The following is a 22,840-nucleotide window of genomic DNA, read 5'->3' on the forward strand; positions in this document are numbered from 1 at the left end:
TCTACAGATGCTCAATATCAAGTGCCTTCTGCCTGCTCGTAAAGACGACGTCAGGTAGGATCTGTAGTTCCTCTGTATTTATGGGCAAGTTCTTTTGCACTGAGCTGAATATAATCAACTTCCTCCGTGACAGGTAAATTTATAGTACAGCCTTTTGGATTAATGTACCTAACCAGGTGTCTTACTGCTATGGTTAACACAAGAACGTCCTCCAATTTACCCAGCCTCAATCCGATAATAAACTTCTTTCATTTCTCAAGTCATGTCCACCATTGTTATCCTCTTGATAATCCCTGTATCCATCTGTAAGTTGTTCTATGATCTGTATATTTTCATTAACATCCTGTATTAGCGGTTGTGTGCTATCACACTGTTCTTGCACCTTGTATTCATTGTACTTTCACCTTTTTCTGAATTTGAGAGTGTGTTCTTCTTTAAGACTTGCTTGTATAGAGGTAGGCACGCTGTCTGTAAACTTTCTTCCCTTCTTCTTAGCCACTTCCAGAAACCCCACTCATTCTCTTTATTATTCTTATTATTGGCCTTTTTATTGTCCATCTCATTATAGCCCTTGTTTTTACGGTGAGTCATGTTTTCGGTTTGTGTGGCTATGTCTCATTTACCCTTCACACTGACCAGAATATTTTGTCTCTTTCTGCAGCCCGCTTTTTTTTTCAACGAAGGTTTCTATTTCTTATAAAGATGATAGATAATTTTATAATCTGTTCGATCAATGGACCGGGGTTTAATAATTTTCTTCCTAAAAGGTGTTTCGTCTCCTTCGACAGTCGACGTGACATTTTTTTTGCGTTTATATTTACTCTGTGGTTTCCTGCGATGCCCATTGGCAGATTATTAATGGTTCAGAATCCACATTCCGTTCTCTGAATATCCCGCTCCAAGAACATTTGGTACATCGCACAGTCTTTATCTCGTTGGCTCCATGATTTCTTCCTTTCCGCATATGTGATGCATACTGGAACTCGCTTGCTATTTTTACAGTCCGTTTTCAGATGGTCAGATTCTCCACAGTTGAAACATATCGGTTTGTTTTCCTTACAGCACTTTGCAATTTGCCCATAGTCGTGCAGTTGTAGCATCTGGCGACTGCAAGGTGCTCTCCACAGTGGTTGATCGAAATCCAATATATATTCTTTTCTGTGTATACAATTGCAGTGTGACTTTGGGATTTACTTCCAGTTCTCCCGTGGACCTGTTTTCAACCTGACTCTTGTTTATTCCAAGAAATGTTTCTTATCTATAGTTACCTACGTGTTCTCTTCCTGTTTCTGGCATATCATTTCTTTATTTAACTCCGACTTTTGTTTCAGCTTCCTGATTTCCTCATCTGTTTGTTTCCATTATGACTACATTGTCTGTCGTCTCCATTTTCTTGATTCTGATCTCTTCATCTCTTCATTCATCAGATCAGTTAGCTCTGTGAGACGTGTTTGTATCTCCTTTGCGTCTTTGTTGTCCTTAGATTTGATTAACAGCGCGGCTTACGTGGTCGCGATGTATATTGCTCATCAATAACACAGGAACCATCAATGTGATTCTTGGAAAATCCGCACCGCACATTGATAGATCACAATTAATCTATCCTCTTCTCTCAGTCAGCGTGGTTTTCAGTTGTCCAGTAGGGCATATTTCGAAGGTTGATTTGCCATAGTTTGTAAACGATGTTACGTCAGTAAACAAAATTGTACATATAAATGTCACATCAATTTGCAGTTTTCATAGAACCATTCGAGGAACAATAGTCGATTTTGAACGTCATTGTCATGAACCTGTTAAAGGATCTAAATGTGGAAAGGATAAAATGCGCTGAGATGCTGCATTCGCAGAAAACTATTTGTTTATATATATACTGCAGATGGCGTTACACATACCCACTTTTCGCGGTTGAGCTGAAATATTAATCATTTGCATGTACATGAACATAGTTGCTGCACCCTGTATTAGGGTTCTCCGTGGCGTTATCTTTCAACAATGTAAGACTATACCGCATGTTGTACACGTTGTCCTGAGCTACCTCGGTCATGGGTTGCCGAGAGCTGGCGCTCCACAACTCGCCAGCCGCTATAATTGACGACTGCTCGCATGGAGTTGAAGTAGCACAGCGTGACGTACTCTTACCCGTCACCCCAACTCAGTTCGACTCGATGTCTAGCAGGTTTGGAGCCAGAATTGCCGCCTCAGATATCAGTTCTGTGTATTAAATTCGACCCATGATGAACCGCTAATCATCTGCTTATCATGTAGTGCGCCTCACTGCACTTTGACGTTTGTACGGTATTCTAATTTTAGTAACCAGCAGTGTAAGTAGCTAGGATCTGACAACCACAAGATTAGTCATTAGTGCCATGTATGTGTGTGGTAAGCCAGAAGACCTGATATTCGGCAAATCCCATTCGACTGGAGCAATAATCAAACTCCCACAAGTCCACTATAGTTTTCATTGCTGGGACGACTTCGTGCAAGTATGGGATCGTTAAGCACTTTAAGCAACATCCAATACGACGAGCCCGAACTGTCCTGTACTTCAGCCCCCAGCGTATCCTCCAGAAAGGCGCTTGTTCTCGATACCTGTATTTTCCGTTTGCCTACTTCATACAGTATCTCTTTGTTACTATCCTGTCGACATCTCGAATAGTTTCTCCGGTACCTTCCTTGATGTTGTAAACGATGTTGGATTGATTATACGTGAAAGTTTTTATCGGTATTTGGTTTATTACACACTCCAATGGTCTATAACTCTAAGACTTTCCGCAGAAATGACGCTTTAATTCCATATTTTTTGCTCGTAGTAGTGTAATTTGGTTACTATTCGGACTCTGACGTAATAATAGTGAGTTTTCATGGACACTATACCTTTCCTTGCCATTGTAGCTGATTCTTCTAAATGCCATTATACTGCTTCATCCTAAGTCTCCTGTAGACTGTCTAGCGAGACAAACTTCATATTAAATTTCGAAAGTCGCGACGTTTTTTGCTTGCGAGATCTAATCCGACATAAAACCCATATATTTTGCACGTCATGACATTGAGCATGCTCTATAGCTTCTTCACAACCTATCTACTTAAGGTATGCCCTGCGGAATAATTTGCAACATTTTAGTACTTACTGTTTAACATACAATTCCTTTTCGTTACTGCAGGGATGTTTCCTTGTCGAATAACAACAGTCGCTTCGAGCCATCTGTAGACTTTAGAGGGTACTGTCATTAGAAAATCTTAGAAACACTATCAATCATAGGGAGAATAAAGGCCATTTGCACACTTTGCTTTTGCAGCGGTCATTTTGGAATGACACATATTAATTTGAAAGTATTCTTGGTGACAATATTCAAAATTACCATAGTTCATTTTCTCGATTTATTTAGACTGTCTTCTGTTTACATTAAGCGATTTAGACTTGTTGATATAGCTAACAAATCACATGTATACCACAACACATGTTATAGTTTCGATTGCACACTGATGATGCCATTCACAACGTATCTGGGATAGTAAATATCAAAATTGCAGCGCACAGGAGAGTTTTGTTTATAAAAGAATGCTTAAATATCTAGTTTGTATAATTTCGTAATAATTACTTTCTCAGAGCTAATAAATACTGGAAACAGTAGTTCAGAAGAGCAGAACTATAGTTACACTGTTCAGTGCATAAGCCATATTACAAACCAATACTTAATTTTCTTCACCTTATGTGAGAATCAGCTACTGGCTAGGACACCATATGCACAGAAACGAATGCTATGTTTAGCGTCTAACATCCCATTAAACATGTGAATGATGAGTAGAGTTAACACTAGGTCCACAAGCGGAAAACTTTAAGAGAACCCGATATGCTCACAACTATTACACAATATATTGAATGCTACGTATCAGCACTCAACTCTTAACAGTTCAGCGCACACAAATATCCAAATGTAATGACAAAAATCCACTCATTTTATATCTTATACAGCACATTGAAACCACTGAATGCTGTCTGGTGGCTCTCAGGGCTCGTCACGCGGTGGTGAATGTGTATAATCGGAGCAGAGACGACGGAGAATCAGTCACTGATTGAAATATTCAGTGAACGCTGTGGAAACGTGCAGGGGATAACGCGAGCGCGGAGTCGGCAGATCTCCGGCTGGCGGGCTTGCCGCATCGATGGTTATTTCAGCCGCTCCAGCTACGACGACTGCGGTGGATTACGAGTAGGACACGACAGCCTTGGGAGTACCGCTCAGAGTTTCGGAAGTTGAATAACCCATTAGGTCTGCACCAACTGGAACTACTGTGACAAACAAAAGATGAGCTCAGGCTGACACCGCCAACACACGAAGTTTGCCGACGAGAAAAAGAGAGAGGAAGCACCGGTACGGGGCGCCGACGTCCTTGCGCAAGCCAGAAGAACTGCTCGCCGATACAATTACCAACCACTCTTGCAGCAGACACTACTAATGCATTTACACTGCTCTCAAATTTCCAAGAAGGCTCAGAACATGCTTTAACAGTGCCAAAATATTTTCCAACACTTCCACCATTAATACTTCAGCTTTTAGAAAATTTCACGCTGCTTCAGAAACGTTTTCGCTGTATTCAAGATGAGGATGGCCAGTAGCAACTTTTACAAAATACACTCCTGGAAATTGAAATAAGAACACCGTGAATTCATTGTCCCAGGAAGGGGAAACTTTATTGACACATTCCTGGGGTCAGATACATCACATGATCACACTGACAGAACCACAGGCACATAGACACAGGCAACAGAGCATGCACAATGTCGGCACTAGTACAGTGTATATCCACCTTTCGCAGCAATGCAGGCTGCTATTCTCCCATGGAGACGATCGTAGAGATGCTGGATGTAGTCCTGTGGAACGGCTTGCCATGCCATTTCCACCTGGCGCCTCAGTTGGACCAGCGTTCGTGCTGGACGTGCAGACCGCGTGAGACGACGCTTCATCCAGTCCCAAACATGCTCAATGGGGGACAGATCCGGAGATCTTGCTGGCCAGGGTAGTTGACTTACACCTTCTAGAGCACGTTGGGTGGCACGGGATACATGCGGACGTGCATTGTCCTGTTGGAACAGCAAGTTCCCTTGCCGGTCTAGGAATGGTAGAACGATGGGTTCGATGACGGTTTGGATGTACCGTGCACTATTCAGTGTCTCCTCGACGATCACCAGTGGTGTACGGCCAGTGTAGGAGATCGCTCACCACACCATGATGCCGGGTGTTGGCCCTGTGTGCCTCGGTCGTATGCAGTCCTGATTGTGGCGCTCACCTGCACGGCGCCAAACACACATACGACCATCATTGGCACCAAGGCAGAAGCGACTCTCATCGCTGAAGACGACACGTCTCCATTCGTCCCTCCATTCACGCCTGTCGCGACACCACTGGAGGCAGGCTGCACGATGTTGGGGCGTGAGCGGAAGACGGCCTAACGGTGTGCGGGACCGTAGCCCAGCTTCATGGAGACGGTTGCGAATGGTCCTCGCCGATACCCCAGGAGCAACAGTGTCCCTAATTTGCTGGGAAGTGGCGGTGCGGTCCCCTATGGCACTGCGTAGGATCCTACGGTCTTGGCGTGCATCCGTGCGTCGCTGCGGTCCGGTCCCAGGTCGACGGGCACGTGCACCTTCCGCCGACCACTGGCGACAACATCGATGTACTGTGGAGACCTCACGCCCCACGTGTTGAGCAATTCGGCGGTACGTCCACCCGGCCTCCTGCATGCCCACTATACGCCCTCGCTCAAAGTCCGTCAACTGCACATACGGTTCACGTCCACGCTGTCGCGGCATGCTACCAGTGTTAAAGACTGCGATGGAGCTCCGTATGCCACGGCAAACTGGCTGACACTGACGGCGGCGGTGCACAAATGCTGCGCAGCTAGCGCCATTCGACGGCCAACACCGCGGTTCGTGGTGTGTCCGCTGTGCTGTGCGTGTGATCATTGCTTGTACAGCCCTCTCGCAGTGTCCGGAGCAAGTATGGTGGGTCTGACACACCGGTGTCAATGTGTTCTTTTTTCCATTTCCAGGAGTGTACCACTGCCTGCTGCTGACGATTTCTGACGAATGACACAGGAAATGTCGGGAAAAAAGCTACCTTACTTCACTTACGCGTACATACCTGACCAACTTATTAAGGTCATACTCCTCGATCTGTCCTTCAGTGTGGACGCTGATCACGTGAAGAAAGGTCTGGAATTCTCTTTATGGACGGTCGCAAAGTTCAAATTACCGAACACGATAGAGGTTCAAATGGTTCAAATGGCTCTGAGTACTATGGGACTCAACTGCTGAGGTCATAAGTCCCCTAGAACTTAGAACCACTTAAACCTAACTAACCTAAGGACAACACACACATCCATGCCCGAGGCAGGATTCGAACCTGCGACCGTAGCGGTCGCGCGGTTCCAAACTGTAGCGCCAGAACCGCTCGGCCACCAGCGGCCGGCCACGATAGAGGAAATGTCACCATTTCCGGTTATTACAACTGAAAGGAGGAAAACGAAAGGTTTTTGTAGCTGACTCGTCTCGCAAATCTCACGGTCCGAGTAGAGAGTTAAACGTAGCCCTACGCAATGCTGCTGGTGCCAGAGCATCAGTCACATTGCACAGCATTGTTCCACGCCCAATAAGTATGTCAAGTGTGCTGGCAACCACGTGTGGCTGCACGGTAGGGAAGCACACTGTACCTTGTCAGTGTGGACAAACTGCTGAGCAAAAGAAGATTGCCAAGATACACCCCGCAATTCACGCATCAACGGCGACAGCCAATGCAGAAGCATCTGTCCAGAAGCGCCCGAGCACGTCACAGAAGGAAAACAGCCGAGTGCTGCGTCTAGAAGTAACAGGACTCGAAATAAGGTTCAAAATGGTTCAAATGGCTCTGAGCACTATGCGACTTAACTTCTGAGGTCATCAGTCGCCTAGAACTTAGAACTAATTAAACCTAACTAACCTAAGGACGTCACACACATCCATGCCCAAGGCAGGATTCGAACCTGCGACCGTAGCGGTCGCTCGGCTCAAAACTGTAGCACCTAAAACCGCACGGCCACTCTGGCCGGCTCGAAATAAGGATGGAGACCAGAAGCAACAGTCAGTTGAAGTTCGCCCACCCTCGAGCACCGCCCTAGAAGGTGCCGAGGAAACTGAAATCAGCACCTCTGTCATAACAGTTGCTCCAAAAAACTATCTCAGAAGCCTAATTGTGCAAGTCACTGTTCTGGTGAACTACATAACAAAGCTGGTAGAGCTCACTCCGCAGAAAATAGCAAATTAATGCTGCTGTGCAAACAGCCATCTGATCCAAACCATAGTGGTTGCATTATGGACAACATTAATGAACTGACAATATCCGCGTGGAGCACGAATGGCGCTCCGGAACCGCGCTGCTGCTACGGTCGCAGGTTCGAATCCTGCCTCTGGCATGGATGAGTGTGATGTCCTTAGGTTAGTTAGGTTTAAGAAGTTCTAAGTCTAGGGGACTGATGACCTCAGATGTTAAGCCCATAGTGCTTAGAGCCATTTGAACCACCAATGGCGCTCGCACTCGAGCTGCTGTACTTATTATTGACGTTTGCCTGGTGTTTGAAACACATCTAAAGCCCGGAGTACATGTTGATGCTCCAAATTATTACTATTTCCGCACAGACCAACGGTGGAACATCATTTCCCACAACATAATTCAGTACACTGGAGGCCAATGAAGTCGTCGTCAATAATTCTGTTGGTTGTATCACGCTTTTCGGATCCTATAGACCACTGCTATCCGCATTACAGGCCTGGTCTGCAAGTTGCCTGTACTCCGGCTCGACGAGACACACACCCTTGGCAGACCCAGACTGCAAAGTTACCCTCGGCATGATATATCAACCATAAGAAGCAATGAAATGAAGCACTAGCCGGAAACTTGCTGCTCTAGGTTCGCCACGAGAGGTGTCAGACTCGATACGAGTAGCGCGGGCATCTGGTCAGTAGCACCACAATCGGAAGCACTACATTGTCTCCGAGAGTCACGCGCCAGCCAAGCATTCAGCAGATATCATTCTGAAAAACGCGTTTTTAAGACTCGTCACAAGTTCAGTCCTTTGAACCACTGTGAGCAATCCTGGAGTAGTGTCACCACCAGGATGAACACCATGCGGTTCTGGCAGCAGCCCTATCTACACTCATGCTCATAAATTGAGGGTATTGCTGATACATGGTGAAACAACGCTCTGGTGGGCGGTTAGCGGGTTTAAGTCACCTCGGGGTATGACCATGCGGTGCATTTGACCTGCGGTCGTCGCACGGTGGCGCTGGCAGCAGTCCACATACTCAGAGGTGTATTGGTGCATGTCAGAGTACGGTGCAGCGAGTAAGAGTGCAGACGTTTTCAGACGTGCTAGTGGTGACTGTGTTGGAAATGGCTCAAAGAACACACATTGATGACGTTATGAGGGGTAGAATACTAGGGTGACTGGAGGCTGGTCAGTCTGGAACCGCAAGACCGCTACGGTCGCAGGTTCGAATCCTGCCTCGGGCATGGATGTTTGTGATGTCCTTAGGTTAGTTAGGTTTAACTAGTTCTAAGTTCTAGGGGACTAATGACTTCAGCAGTTGAGTCCCATAGTGCTCAGAGCCATTTGAACCATTTTTTGGACGCTGGTCAAACAAGCAGGTCGTAGCACGGGCCCTCCGTGTGCCACGAAGTGTGATCTCAAGATTATGGCAACGATTCCAGCAGATAGGAAACGTGTCCAGGCGCTACACTACGAGACGTCCACAGTGTACAACACCACAAGAAGACAGATATCTCAGTATCAGTGCCCGCAGACTGCCACGGAGTACTGCAGGTAGCCTTGCTCGGGACCTTACCGCAGCCACTGGAACAGTTGTCCCCAGACACACAGTCTACAGAACAGGCATGGTTTATTAGCCCAGAGACATGAAAGGTGCATTCCACTGACCCCTGGTTACAGGAGAGCCCGTAATCCTGGTGCCAAGAACACAATATATGGTCACTGGAACATTGGTCCCAGGTTATGTTCTCGGACGAGTCCAGGTATAGTCTGAACAGTGATTCTCGGCGGGTTTTCATCTGGCGTGAACCAGGAACCAGATACCAACCTCTTAATGTTCTTGAAATGGACCTGTGTGGAGGTCGTGGTTTGATGGTGTGGGGTGGGATTATGATTGGTGCACGTACACCCCTGCATGTCTTTGACAGAGGAACTGTAACAGGTCAGGTGTATCGGGATGTCATTTTGAACTAGTATGTCCGCCTTTTCACTGGTGCAGTGGGTCCCTACTTCCTCCTGATTAACGATAACGCACGACCCCACCGAGCTTCCATCGTGGAGGAGTACCTTGAAACAGAAGATATCAGGAGAATGGAGTGGCCTGCCCGTTCTCCCATCGAGCACGTCTGAGATGCTCTCGCTCGACGTATCGCTGCACGTCTTCAAACCCTTAGGACACTTCATGAGCTCCGACAGCCACTGGTTCAAGAATGGGAGGCTGTACCCCAGCAGCTGCTCGACCACCTGATCCAGAGTATGCCAACCCGTTGTGCGGTCTGGGTACGTGTGCATGGTGATCGTATCCCATATTGATGTCGGGGTACATGCGCAGGAAACAGTGGCGTTTTGTAGCACATGTGTTTCGGGACGGTTTTCTCAACTTATCACCAATACCGTGGACTTGATGATCTGTGTCGTACATTCTGCAGTTATCCTTAATTTATAAGCATGAGTGTAGAAGATATGGCACCACAACCACTACTAGAATCCAGCAGCTACCCAGGGAACTTCGCCTCTTCTGACTTGACCTCCTGTGGAATCAGAGCTCCAAGACTGGTACTCCTGACATTAATGATGATGTCTTGCTGCTGCCCCGGCGTGGAATGTCACTGAGAGACATCAACTAGAATCACTGCCATGCCAAAACCCACCGAAAAACTTACGAAAGTCTCTCCACCTGCGGAAACCGGATTTGACGCACTGCAACTTCAGATCAGTGAAACAGCATTAGCCGCTGCTGTGGAAACAACATGGAAACACATCAAGGGATAACCCACGACAACTGCCACCAGACATTCTTGCATACATAACAGAGTGCGGTAGCGTTCTCGCTTCCCGCGCCCGGGTTCCCGGGTTCGATTCCCGGCGGGGTCAGGGATTTTCTCTGCCTCGTGATGACTGGGTGTTGTGTGATGTCCTTAGGTTAGTTACGTTTAAGTAGTTCTAAGTTCTAGGGGACTGATGACCATAGATGTTAATTCCCACAGTGCTCAGAGCCATTTGAACCATACATAACAGAGAATAACAGAATATATGGAGAGTGAAAACTTACAAAGAATGCAGCTACTAAACGGTTGCTCGGTCACCTGTGCAGGAACATCAGGTGGCAATAGGAACACACAGAAACCGGCAATAGGCAAATAGTGTCGCTACACTCCAGCTACTTGATGATTTTTCCAACACTTCCACCATTAATACTTCAGCTTTTAGAAAATTTCACGCTGCTTCAGAAACGTTTTCGCTGTATTCAAGATGAGGATGGCCAGTAGCAACTTTTACAAAATACACTCCTGGAAATTGAAATAAGAACACCGTGAATTCATTGTCCCAGGAAGGGGAAACTTTATTGACACATTCCTGGGGTCAGATACATCACATGATCACACTGACAGAACCACAGGCACATAGACACAGGCAACAGAGCATGCACAATGTCGGCACTAGTACAGTGTATATCCACCTTTCGCAGCAATGCAGGCTGCTATTCTCCCATGGAGACGATCGTAGAGATGCTGGATGTAGTCCTGTGGAACGGCTTGCCATGCCATTTCCACCTGGCGCCTCAGTTGGACCAGCGTTCGTGCTGGACGTGCAGACCGCGTGAGACGACGCTTCATCCAGTCCCAAACATGCTCAACGGCGGACAGATCCGGAGATCTTGCTGGCCAGGGTAGTTGACTTACACCTTCTAGAGCACGTTGGGTGGCACGGGATACATGCGGACGTGCATTGTCCTGTTGGAACAGCAATTTCCCTTGCCTGTCTAGGAATGGTAGAACGATGGGTTCGATGACGGTTTGGATGTACCGTGCACTATTCAGTGTCCCCTCGACGATCACCAGTGGTGTACGGCCAGTGTAGGAGATCGCTCCCCACACCATGATGCCGGGTGTTGGCTCTGTGTGCCTCGGTCGTATGCAGTCCTGATTGTGGCGCTCACCTGCACGGCGCCAAACACGCATACGACCATCATTGGCACCAAGGCAGAAGCGACTCTCATCGCTGAAGTCGACAAGTCTCCATTCGTCCCTCCATTCACGCCTGTCGCGACACCACTGGAGGCGGGCTGCACGATGTTGGGGCGTGAGCGGAAGACGGCCTAACGGTGTGCGGGACCGTAGCCCAGCTTCATGGAGACGGTTGCGAATGGTCCTCGCCGATACCCCAGGAGCAACAGTGTCCCTTATTTGCTGGGAAGTGGCGGTGCGGTCCCCTACGGCACTGCGTAGGATCCTACGGTCTTGGCGTGCATCCGTGCGTCGCTGCGGTCCGGTCCCAGGTCGACGGGCACGTGCACCTTCCGCCGACCACTGGCGACAACATCGATGTACTGTGGAGACCTCACGCCCCACGTGTTGAGCAATTCGGCGGTACGTCCACCCGGCCTCCCACATGCCCACTATACGCCCTCGCTCAAAGTCCGTGAAGTGCACATACGGTTCACGTCCACGCTGTCGCGGCATGCTACCAGTGTTAAAGACTGCGATGGAGCTCCGTATGCCACGGCAAACTGGCTGACACTGACGGCGGCGGTGCACAAATGCTGCGCAGCTAGCGCCATTCGACGGCCAACACCGCGGTTCCTGGTGTGTCCGCTGTGCCGTGCGTGTGATCATTTCTTGTACAGCCCTCTCGCAGTGTCCGGAGCAAGTATGGTGGGTCTGACACACCGGTGTCAATGTGTTCTTTTTTCCATTTCCAGGAGTGTATGTTACCTATACCGTTTCGCAATTTTTTTATCTTCTGATGACTTTACTAGACGATAAACGATAGCACCATCTGCAAACAACCTAAGACGGCTGCTCAGATTGTCTCCTAAATCATTATACAGATAAGGAGCAGCAGAGGACCTATAACACTACCTTGGGGAACACCAGAAATCACTTCTGTTTTACTCGATAACCTTCCGTCAGTTACTACACACTGTGACCTCTCTGACAGGAAATCACGAATCCAATCACATAACTGAGACGATACTCCATAAGCACGCAGTTTGATAATAAACCGCTTGTTAGGTACGGTGTCAGAAGCCTTCTGGAAGACTAGAATAAGGAATGAATTTGTAATCCCTTGTCGCTAGCACTCAACACGCCATGTGTGCAAAGAGCTAGTTGTGTTTCATAAGAACGAGGTTTACCCAATAAGTGTTGACTGTGTGTCAGAAGACCGCTCCCCTCCATGTAATTCATGATGCTCGGACACAATATATGTTCCATAATCTTGCTGCATATCGACATTAATGATGTTGTTGTTGTGGTCTTCAGTCCTGAGACTGGTTTGATGCAGCTCTCCATGGTACTCTATCCTGTGCAAGCTTCTTCATCTCCCAGTACCTACTGCAACCTACATCCTTCTGAATCTGCTTAGTGTATTCATCTCTTGGTCTCCCTCTACGATTTTTACCCTCCACGCTGCCCTCCAATACTAAACTGGTGATCCCTTGATGCCTCAGAACATGTCCTACCAACCGATCCCTTCTTCTAGTCAAGTTGTGCTACAAACTTCTCTTCTTCCCAATCCTATTCAATACTTCATCATTAGTTATGTGATCTACCCATCTAATCTTCAGCATTCTTTTGTAGCACCACATTTCGAAAGCTTCTATTCTCGTCTTGTCCAAACTATTTATCGTCCATGTTTCACTTCCATACATGGCTACACACCATACAAATACTTTCAGAAACGACTTCCTGACACTCAAACCTATACTCGATATTAACAAATTTCTCTTCTTCAGAAATGCTTTCCTTGCCACTGACAGTCTACATTTTGTATCCTCTCTACTTCGACCATCATCAATTATTTTGCTCCCCAAATAGCAAAACTGCTTTACTCTTTTAAGTGTCTCATTTCCTAATCTAATTCCCTCAGCATCACCCGACTTAATTCGACTAATTCCATTATCCTCGTTTTGCTTTTGTTGATGTTCATCTTATATCCTCCTTTCAAGACACTATCCGTTCCGTTCAACTGCTCTTCCAAGTCCTTTGCTGTCTCTGACAGAATTACAATGTCATCGGCGAACCTCAAAGTTTTTATTTCTTCTCCATGGATTTTAATACCTACTCCGAATTTTTCTTTTGTTTCCTTTACTGTTTGCTCAATATACAAATTGAATAACATCGGGGAGAGGCTACAACCCTGTCTCACTCCCTTCCCAACCACTGCTTCCCTTTGATGTCCCTCGACTCCTATAACTGCCTTCTGGTTTCTGTACAAATTGTAAATAACTTTTCGCTCCCTATATTTTACCCCTGCCACCTTCAGAATTTGAAAGAGAGTATTCCAGTCAACATTGTCAAAAGCTTTCTCTAAGTCTACAAATGCTACAAATTTAGGTTTGCCTTTCTTTAATCTAGCTTCTAAGATAAGTCGTAGGGTCAGTATTGCCTCACGTGTTCCAATATTTCTACGGAATCCAAACCGATCTTCCCCGAGGTCGGCTTCTACTAGTTTTTCCATTCGTCTGTAAAGAATTCGTGTTAGTATTTTGCAGCTGTGACTTATTAAACTGATAGTTCGGTAATTTTCACATCTGTCAACACCTGCTTTCTTTGGGATTGGAATTATTATATTCTTCTTGAAGTCTGAGAGTATTTTGCTTGTCTCACACATCTTGCTCACCAGATGGTAGAGTTTTGTCAGGACTGGCTCTCCCAAGGCTGTCAGTAGTTCTAATGGAATGTTGTCTACTCCCGGAGCTTTGCTGCGACTCAGGTCTTTGAGTGTTCTGTCAAACTCTTCACGCAGTATCATATCTCCCATTTCATCTTCATATACATCCTCTTCCATTTCCATAATATTGTCCTCAAGAACGTCGCCCTTGTATAGACCCTCTATATACTCCTTCCATCTTTGTGCTTTCCCTTCTTTGCTTAGAACTGGGTTTCCATCTGAGCTCTTGATATTCATATAAGTGGCTCTCTTTTCTCCAAAGGTCTCTTTAATTTTCCTGTAGGCAGTATCTATCTTACCCCTAGTGAGATAAGCCTCTACATCCTTACATTTGTCCTGTAGCCATCCCTGCTTAGCCATTTTGCACTTGCGATCGATCTCATTTTTGAGATGTTTGTATTCCTTTTTGCCTGCTTCATTTACTGCATTTTTATATTTTCTCCTTTCATCAATTAAATTCAATATTTCTTCTGTTACCCAAGGATTTCTACTAGCCCTCGTCTTTTTACCTACTTGCTCCTCTGCTGCCTTCACCACTTCATCCCTCAAAGCTACCCATTCTTCTTCTACTGTATTTCTTCCCCCCATTTCTGTCAGTTGTTCCCTTATGCTCTCCCTGAAACTCTGTACAACCTCTGGTTCTTTCAGTTTATCTAGGTCCCATCTCCTTAAATTCGCGCCTTTTTGCAGTTTCTTCAGTTTTAATCTACAGTTCATAACCAATAGATTGTGGTCAGAGTCCACATATGCCCCTGGAAATGTCTTACAATTTAAAACCTGGTTCCTAAATCTCTGTCTTACCATTATATAATCTATCTGAAACCGGTCAGTATCTCCATGCTTCTTCCATGTAAACAATCTTCTTTTATGATTCTTGAACCAAGTGTTAGCTATGATTAGGTTGTGCTCTGTGCAAAATTCTACCAGGCGGCTCCCTCTTTCGTTTCTTGCCCCCACTCCATATTCACCTACTACGTTTCCTTCTCTCCTTTTTCCTACTGTCGAATTCCAGTCACCCATGACTATTAAATTTTCATCTCCCTTTACTATCTGAATAATTTCTTTTATTTCATCATACATTTCTTCGATTTCTTCATCATCTGCAGAGCTAGCTGGCATATAAACTTGTACTACTGTGGTGGGCGTGGGCTTCGTATCTATCTTGGCTACAATAATGCGTTCACTATGCTGTTTGTAGTAGCTTACCCGCATTCCTATTTTCCTATTCAGTATGAAACCTACTCCTGCATTACCCCTCTTTGGTTTTGTGTTTATAACCCAGTAGTCACCTGATCAGAAGTCTTGTTCCTCTTGCCACCGAACTCCACTAATTCCCACTATATCTAACTTTAACCTATCCATTTTCCTTTTTAAATTTTCTAACCTACCTGCCCGATTAAGGGATCTGACATTCCACGCTCCGATCCGTAGAACGCCAGTTTTCTTTCTCCTGATAACGACATCCTCTTGAGTAGTCCCCGCCCCCGCCCGGAGATCCGAATGGGGGACTATTTTATCTCCGGAATGTTTCACCCAAGAGGACGCCATCATCATTTAATCATACAGTAAAGCTGCATGCCCTCGGGAAAAATTACGGCCGTAGTTTCTCCTTGTTTTCAGCCGTTCGCAGTACCAGCACAGCAAGACCGTTTTGGTTAGTGTTACAAGGCCAGATCAATCATCCAGACTGTTGCCCCTGCAACTACTGAAAAGGCTGCTGCCCCTCTTCAGGAACCACACGTTTGTCTGGCCTCTCAACAGACATCCCTCCGTTGTGGTTGCACCTACGGTACGGCTATCTGTATCGCTGAGGCACGCAAGCCTCCCCACCAACGGCAAGGTCCATGGTTCATGGGGGTAGGACATTAGTGATATTGGCTGTAATTTAATCGATTACTCCTATTGCCTTTTTTGAATATTGGTGTAACCTGTGTAACTTTCGAGTCTTTGGGTACGGATCTATAGTCGAACGAGCAGTTGTATATGATTGTTAAGTATGAAGCTATTGCATCAGCATACTCTGAAAGGACCCAAATTGGTGTATAATCTGGAACAGAAGACTTGCTTTTATTCAGTGATTTAAATTTCTTCACCACTCCGAGGATATCTACTTCTAAATTACTCATATTGGCAGCTGTACTTGATTCGAATTCTGCAATATTTACTGCGTCTTCTTTGGTGAAGGAGTTTCGGAAACCGGTGCGTGGTAACTCGGCCTTAGCAGCACTGTCATCGACAGTATTTACTTTGCTACCGCACAGAGAAGGCATTGATTGGGTCTTTGCCACTAGCATGCTTTACATGCGACCAGAATCTCTTCGGATTTTCTGCCAGGCTTCAAGACAACGTTTCGTTTTGCAAATTATTATAAGCATCTCGCGTTGAATTCCAGGCTAAATTTCGAATTTATGTAAAAATTCGTCAATCTTTGGGATTTTGGGTTCGTTTAAATTTTACATGCTTTTCTAGTTGTTTCAGCAACAGTGTTCTGACCTGTTTTGTATACCGTGACGAATTGGCTCCATTGTTTGTTAATTAATATGGTATAAATCTCTCAATTGCTGTCGATACTGTTTCTTTGAATTCGACATCTGGTCTACACTTACATTGTTAATTTAGGAGTGGAGGTTTTCACTCAGGAAGACGTCAAGCGAATTTTTATTTCCTTTACTGAATAGATATATTTTTGTTTATTTTTGGAGTATTTGGGGGTAAGTATATAAAGTTTCGCTACGACAACCCTGTGTTCACCAATCCCTTATTCGTGTTGATGCTCGTTATTAGTTCAGGATTATTTGTTGCTAAGGGGTCAGGTGTGTTTTCACGACCGTTTACTATTCGAGTTGGTTAATTAACTAACTGCTCGAATTAATTTTCAGATAATGCGTTTAGCACAATTTCAGACGGGTGATGTTTTATGCGTACCTCCGGATTTAAACATGTCCAACATATCGAGGATAAATTCAAGTCACCACCAACTATAACTGTATGAGTCGGGTACGTGTTTGAAATTAGACTCAAGTTTTCTTCGAACCTTTCAGCAATTGTATCATCTGAGTTGGGAGGTAGGTAAAAAGATCCAATTTCGAAGCTAGATAAACTACTTCTAACAGCAACAAACACGCCACCGCTAACTTCATTTTGCCTATCTTTCCTGACCACAGTTAGGCCCTACGCAAAAATTTCGGCTGAACTTATCTCCATCTTTAGCCAGCTTTCAGTGCCTTCTGGTGAGTGGTGGTGTGCGAGTCCTGCGGCATCTCAGTAACGGATGTTTTTAATGAGTGAGGGATCTGAAGGACTCGTTGGCATGAACAACACTCGGACACTCCCTTTACCGAGATAGGACAGGATAGAACGAGCAACATGATCTTACGTTTTCTCATTGAAGGAGAACGTCACGGAGACCTCGAATACAGGGCACAGCCACACGTCCAAAAAAGTCAGAAGTGGAGCGGCTACTGTCCATATTACCGTCTATGCTGAGCAGTGATCGTCTTGTGTAACCAGTGGCCCCCACACAATCTAGCCAAGTGCTAGGCGTAAATGACTATGACGAATGTTAGTTCTCTTCGGTGCATCTACACATGGATGATTCCATCGTGATGCTATAAGCAGAACGCTGGCTCGTCTAAAAGACTACGTGGTGCCTCTGATCTGTGCACTGGTGTCGCTGAACACATCACTGTTGGAGCACCTCTCTCCACTGCCACATCAACAGAAGCTGCAATAATAGTCCCCGCCTGACAAACACTGCTGCTCCAGATGTCGTTGCACTGTCCGTGTGGATACTTGTCTTGATGAAAACAAGCCTATTTCCTGACTCACGAGGGGAACCCGTCATAGGTCGCTCTGTGATACAATAAGGGTGAAAATAAAGAGACACATATTTTGGCTTGAGTGCTAACACAAAATAGTTTTCGAGAAAATGTCGGTCAGACTTTCGACACGACTTCAGCAGTCCACTCCTGCATCGTAAAACCACGTTAATTGGTAGTGCAGTGCCTAACAGCACAGCTTAGAAATTTCGCGCCTCATGTTCAAATCTAAAGCTGTATTTTGTTTTTCTTTTGTTGTCGCCGAAGTACGACCCATCGATATTTTTTTGACCTCGTAAAACGCAATGGAATTATTGACAAAAGAAATTAACGTTTTAAATCTTATTAAAGTAGATAGCATCATCACAAATCTTATACAATTAACAGTTATTGAAAAAACAAATTCCAGTTTTTTGATTTTTGCTTTGAATTTAGTTTCATGCATCGCGAGAATCAGCACACTCATAAATTCAAAGCGTAAAAATTCTGAGCAACGCAAGTAACTTGCGAAGGCACATATACCACATTGACATTTTTGGTGGGAATATCATTACGAAAACAACCTCACGGTCTGGCAATAAAGTCGCGGTAAACAAAATCGAAGCATTTTCTCAGAACGGATCGCGGTTGTAGTTTAATTGCATCGGATCTTCATGTGATTCCTTTTTGCTGTGCGATGAGAGTAGGGCACTTCTGTGATCGCAGAAGTACTTCTAATGAACGTGTCGGTATTCCGATTTCATCAACAAACTAGTACAGGGAAGAATTGATTTTCCCACCCTATGATTCAATAGTGTACAGAAACAACTTCATTTTTACGTAAAGTCGTAAAACTTTTTTTAGGAACTGATGATAGCTTTCTTTTGTGAGCTTTCCAGATTTTACGGCTGTTGCGTGCACATTATGATATCGTTTCGTTAACAGGTTTACGTCACTAACTTTTAGGAGAGAAACAAAAATTGTTGGTAGCAGCTGTCTAGATGGTGTTAATCCGTGTCATGTGTCATACTAAAATCTATTTTAATAAGATTTGAAATCTTTATTTTTTTGTTTTTAATTCCATTTTATTTCATGTTGTCATAAAAATACTGATGTCACATTATTCTGCGACAGCAAAATAAAAAAAACTGGATGCGAACACGGGGTACACAATTTCGAAACTGTGTTCTTAGCCACTGCGCTACTAACGGACAGCACTCGACAACGCGTGAGTAGCCTGATAAAGTCGTGTCGAAACTTTGACCGCCATTTTCTCGGAAGCTGTTGGGTGTTGGTACCTAAGTCAAGATAAGTATATATCCCTTTATTTTCATCATTCTATCGCCCTGCCAAATTTAGACTGTATCAGAGATCGACCTATGGCGGGTTCCCCTTGTCAGTGGCTACTCAATCCCGCATGGCCGAGGAAACAATATGTCTGTACTCTCGATCATGTCGCGCGGGATCGTTCACATCGTGCATGGTGTATACTACGGCCCTGCTGAAACCATGTTTCAGAAATTTAATGTACAACGTGAGCAGCAATAACGCTGAACAATAAATCGTGTTTTCGAAAGGCACGACCCTCCCGCTAGCTAATTGTAGATCGCGGGGGTAGACGTTTTTCCTCCTTGCACATAGCAGAATACGATATTCCACAAACGAGTACTTTCAAATGCTTTTTTTGAATGAGAAACAGGCCGCCTAATCTTCCCTTATAAACAGAGTGTAGGCGACGTTACTCCTGCCTTCTTCGCGCTGATTTGCTGCAATGCTAGTCACTTGCACATCCAAGCACGCGGTACACCTCGCGTCAGTTTGACGTTGTTTAAATGCCGCTTCCATAGGACTGCAATTTTAATGGCCGGCAGTGTATTTATCTAAGACGCAATTCATTATGAGTTAAGATTTAAACCACACCTCTATGTTTTTCGGATTTCAACTGAGTAAAAAAGGTAAATGTGTTCCATTTACGTGAATCCTAAAATAAAATATTATTTTTGATTTTAAGGTCATGATTTTTAATAGTAAATATATTTTTAAACCTACTTATCATCCTACAAATATTTTGTTTTGATTCTCAAAGTGTTGTTCGATTTGTTAAAGCCAAGAAACTTTTTCGAGGATATTACCGAATCGGCCCAACAGATTAAAACACATAACAGACCAAGTAATGTACCTTATTGCGAGTTCTACGATATTTATTTTGGACAAACTTGACTCTATAAATATTGAAGTCGATTTCTACTCCTTCATTTTCCGTCCAGTACCTGTAAATGTGAGTATTTACCAATGTATGCCTCCTTAAAACTTAACCTGCAATTCATTTAGCTCGATAAACTTTAGATTCAAGCTTTTAAAAAGCGAAAGGGTATATTATACTCTGAAGATCAAATTACATTTGAATATCATTTTGTACAAAATCTAAAAACAGTAACTGTTTCACAACCCAGCTGAATGCCTAACATAAAAGACCGCATGCTTCTCTTACATGAGTCTGTCAACAAGTTTTTAGAATTATTTGCATTCGTTCTCCTGCAATACGTTTCACCGTTTATTCTACAGATGGCGTTACTTGTGAATGACTTTAATTTTATGTTGCAATTGTATAGTTTTCAACCTGCAACTATGTTCATACTTTCTTTTGTTACAGGATTGTGAGCGGCTGGACCAGAACCTCTACGGAAAGAAAAGCCCATAAACAGTACTGCGAGAATATATTGGGTGCCGTTTCGGCCTCTCAGGAATGCTTACTAATTAAAATATTTGTTCTTGTACGTTACATGTTTAAATGCGGACAGTAGAGTTATGAAATTTGTTTACAAACGGGAGAAATTTGAGCAATCATATCACTGTACTCTGAAGAACGTGTTTTGACAACTGCATCAAAACGAAGTCTGTCACTATGATTTTTGTGTCAGTTAAATGACAGCACAGTGTGAATAACACCCTTGTACACTCATCATTTGTATTATCCACACATCTCACTAGTGCTCTTTATATGCAATACGTAGGAATCCTTATACATCCATACGTGTAACAAGAAAGTTTGTCCTCTCCACCATAATTAATTTAGAACGTACAGAATTCTGCAAATGATAATTTTTCGTGTCTTATATAAGTGTTTGCATGTTTGACGTACCCTATTCTCTGTTTGTGTTCATATCTTTTTCGCCAGACAACCCACCATGAAACAGGTATATCCAAAAAATTAGTACGAAACTTGGGGTTCTTTGCCCCAAGTTAGAAATTTCGAATTACACCAAGAAATTCTCGCGTCTGTGCTTATATATTGTAAGAAATTCAGGATATTGTTTTCAAACAGAAAAATGCGTTGAACTGAAACACAGATCGCAATTTTATGATGATTGACGTCGAAATAAGTATTACCTTATTCCCATTCTGATTATAAATATCCACTGAAAAAAGTAATCTGCATGAACGAAGTTCAGTGCTGAAGTGACCTACACGTCATCTACAACTATCCATTAAGATTTATGTGATTCTTAATAAACATTCTTGATGAAGTCAGATATTCTTATAGTTCCGTAATTCGCTATGTTTCAGCATAGAACACTATCACTGTGCATATCTGTACCACTATTCCAAGTATAACACGCTCAGCAGAGCACAGCAGAACATTTCTCCATGTTTACCAAAGTATAATATTTAGTTTCGTAGTACCTAATGAGATTTCTTGTTTTTATGGCACTGGTGCTCTCTAATTAAGAAAGTATTACAAAGAAATTATAATTCCTAGAAAAGAGGTGGAAATATCTGGATTGTCATCTTTTTGACATACTGAATGCATTGAATACACATGCTCAATTATCTGACCGAGGATGTAAGTTTTCCACTAGAAAAAGATCATGTTCTCATTGATAAGTTCTCACTGATAAGTCTGTGAAGTATTGTACAAAACCAGTGATAATAAGCAAGGATGATAAAAGCCGTGTCTGTTAGCTGTCAGTTCATATTATCACAGAAAATTCATTAATATTTCTTTAATTCAGAGTCTGAGCGAAAGACGCATATTGACCATTAAAATTAACTTAACTTTTTTTTTCTCCGAACGGTATAGTTGGTGGACATGACTCTATACAATAAATATCGGTGTGGGGAGGTTCAAAAGGGAAGAAGGTGGTGTTACATGATGGATTGCATTATCATAATTGGCATTGATTGTGTGTTTGATTCAGAACTAAGTCAGCAAGTTACTGATTTTAACCCTGTTGAAGTTCACTAGTTCTAAAGAAATCGCATTATTCTGCAATAACTGAATGACGAAAATGACATTTGTGAAACTATCGTGAGTTACCATATCTAAAACTTTGTCTTATCACATTGACTAAATGAGATCGTCCTGTGGGACAATATTTAATAACTTCTATCCGATCCTACGGTTTGCTTATCCCAAAGTACAATTTCATTAATATCCAGCCATTGCCCAGCTTGCATTCTTTCTTCTCGTGTTCTGGATCTCATACCACCTGCGTGTGTAATTTCTAAGACAGAAAAAAGCAACAATTTCTTTGTTATCAAGAGGGTTAAGCTTCAAATATTTAAAAATCAATAATATTTCCTGGATTCATAGGACTGTTGAGAGAGCTTGTGATTTTACCCAACTCTGCTAGTGAGACCGACGTTGTCATTCTGTCTGACTTTGAACTTCAACAGAGATATAATGTCGTCATTACCGTTCCGTCTCTCAGTAATAACCTGGAAATGTCATGATCTCAAAAATCTTAATGTCGCAAATATTACGTAGGAAATATAAGCTATATTTGCGTAAACGATAGTTATGGTGGTCCTAAGCGTAACAGTCGTATCAATATGGTCCCTACAGTTAACAATGCATTTCCTGTATGAAACAGAGAACCCAATATGAAGTATGAAACTAGACGAAACAAATGAAGAATTGAATACCCTGGGGGTTATATTGTTGCAAAAACTAAACCCTTCTTTATTTGCTAGCACTTTATCATATTTTAAAACGTAAATAGAAAATCTCGAGCAACTTATAGCAGAGTAGTCTGGAACGATAAAATCTATCATTGCTATATTCA

General features: G+C 43.7%; 1 long non-coding RNA gene across 1 annotated transcript in view; it reads left to right on the plus strand.

The window, feature by feature from the left end:
* LOC124723209 overlaps positions 1-20,907 on the plus strand; it is a 184,248-nt gene extending 163,341 nt beyond the window's left edge. The window contains exon 4 of the long non-coding RNA XR_007006538.1: positions 20,428-20,907. This is a non-coding gene — a long non-coding RNA (uncharacterized LOC124723209). The remainder of the gene's footprint in view (positions 1-20,427) is intronic.
* The last annotated feature ends 1,933 nt before the right edge of the window (positions 20,908-22,840 follow it).

This window comes from Schistocerca piceifrons, chromosome X (assembly GCF_021461385.2).
Source record: "Schistocerca piceifrons isolate TAMUIC-IGC-003096 chromosome X, iqSchPice1.1, whole genome shotgun sequence".
Taxonomy (NCBI): Eukaryota; Metazoa; Arthropoda; class Insecta; order Orthoptera; family Acrididae; genus Schistocerca; species Schistocerca piceifrons.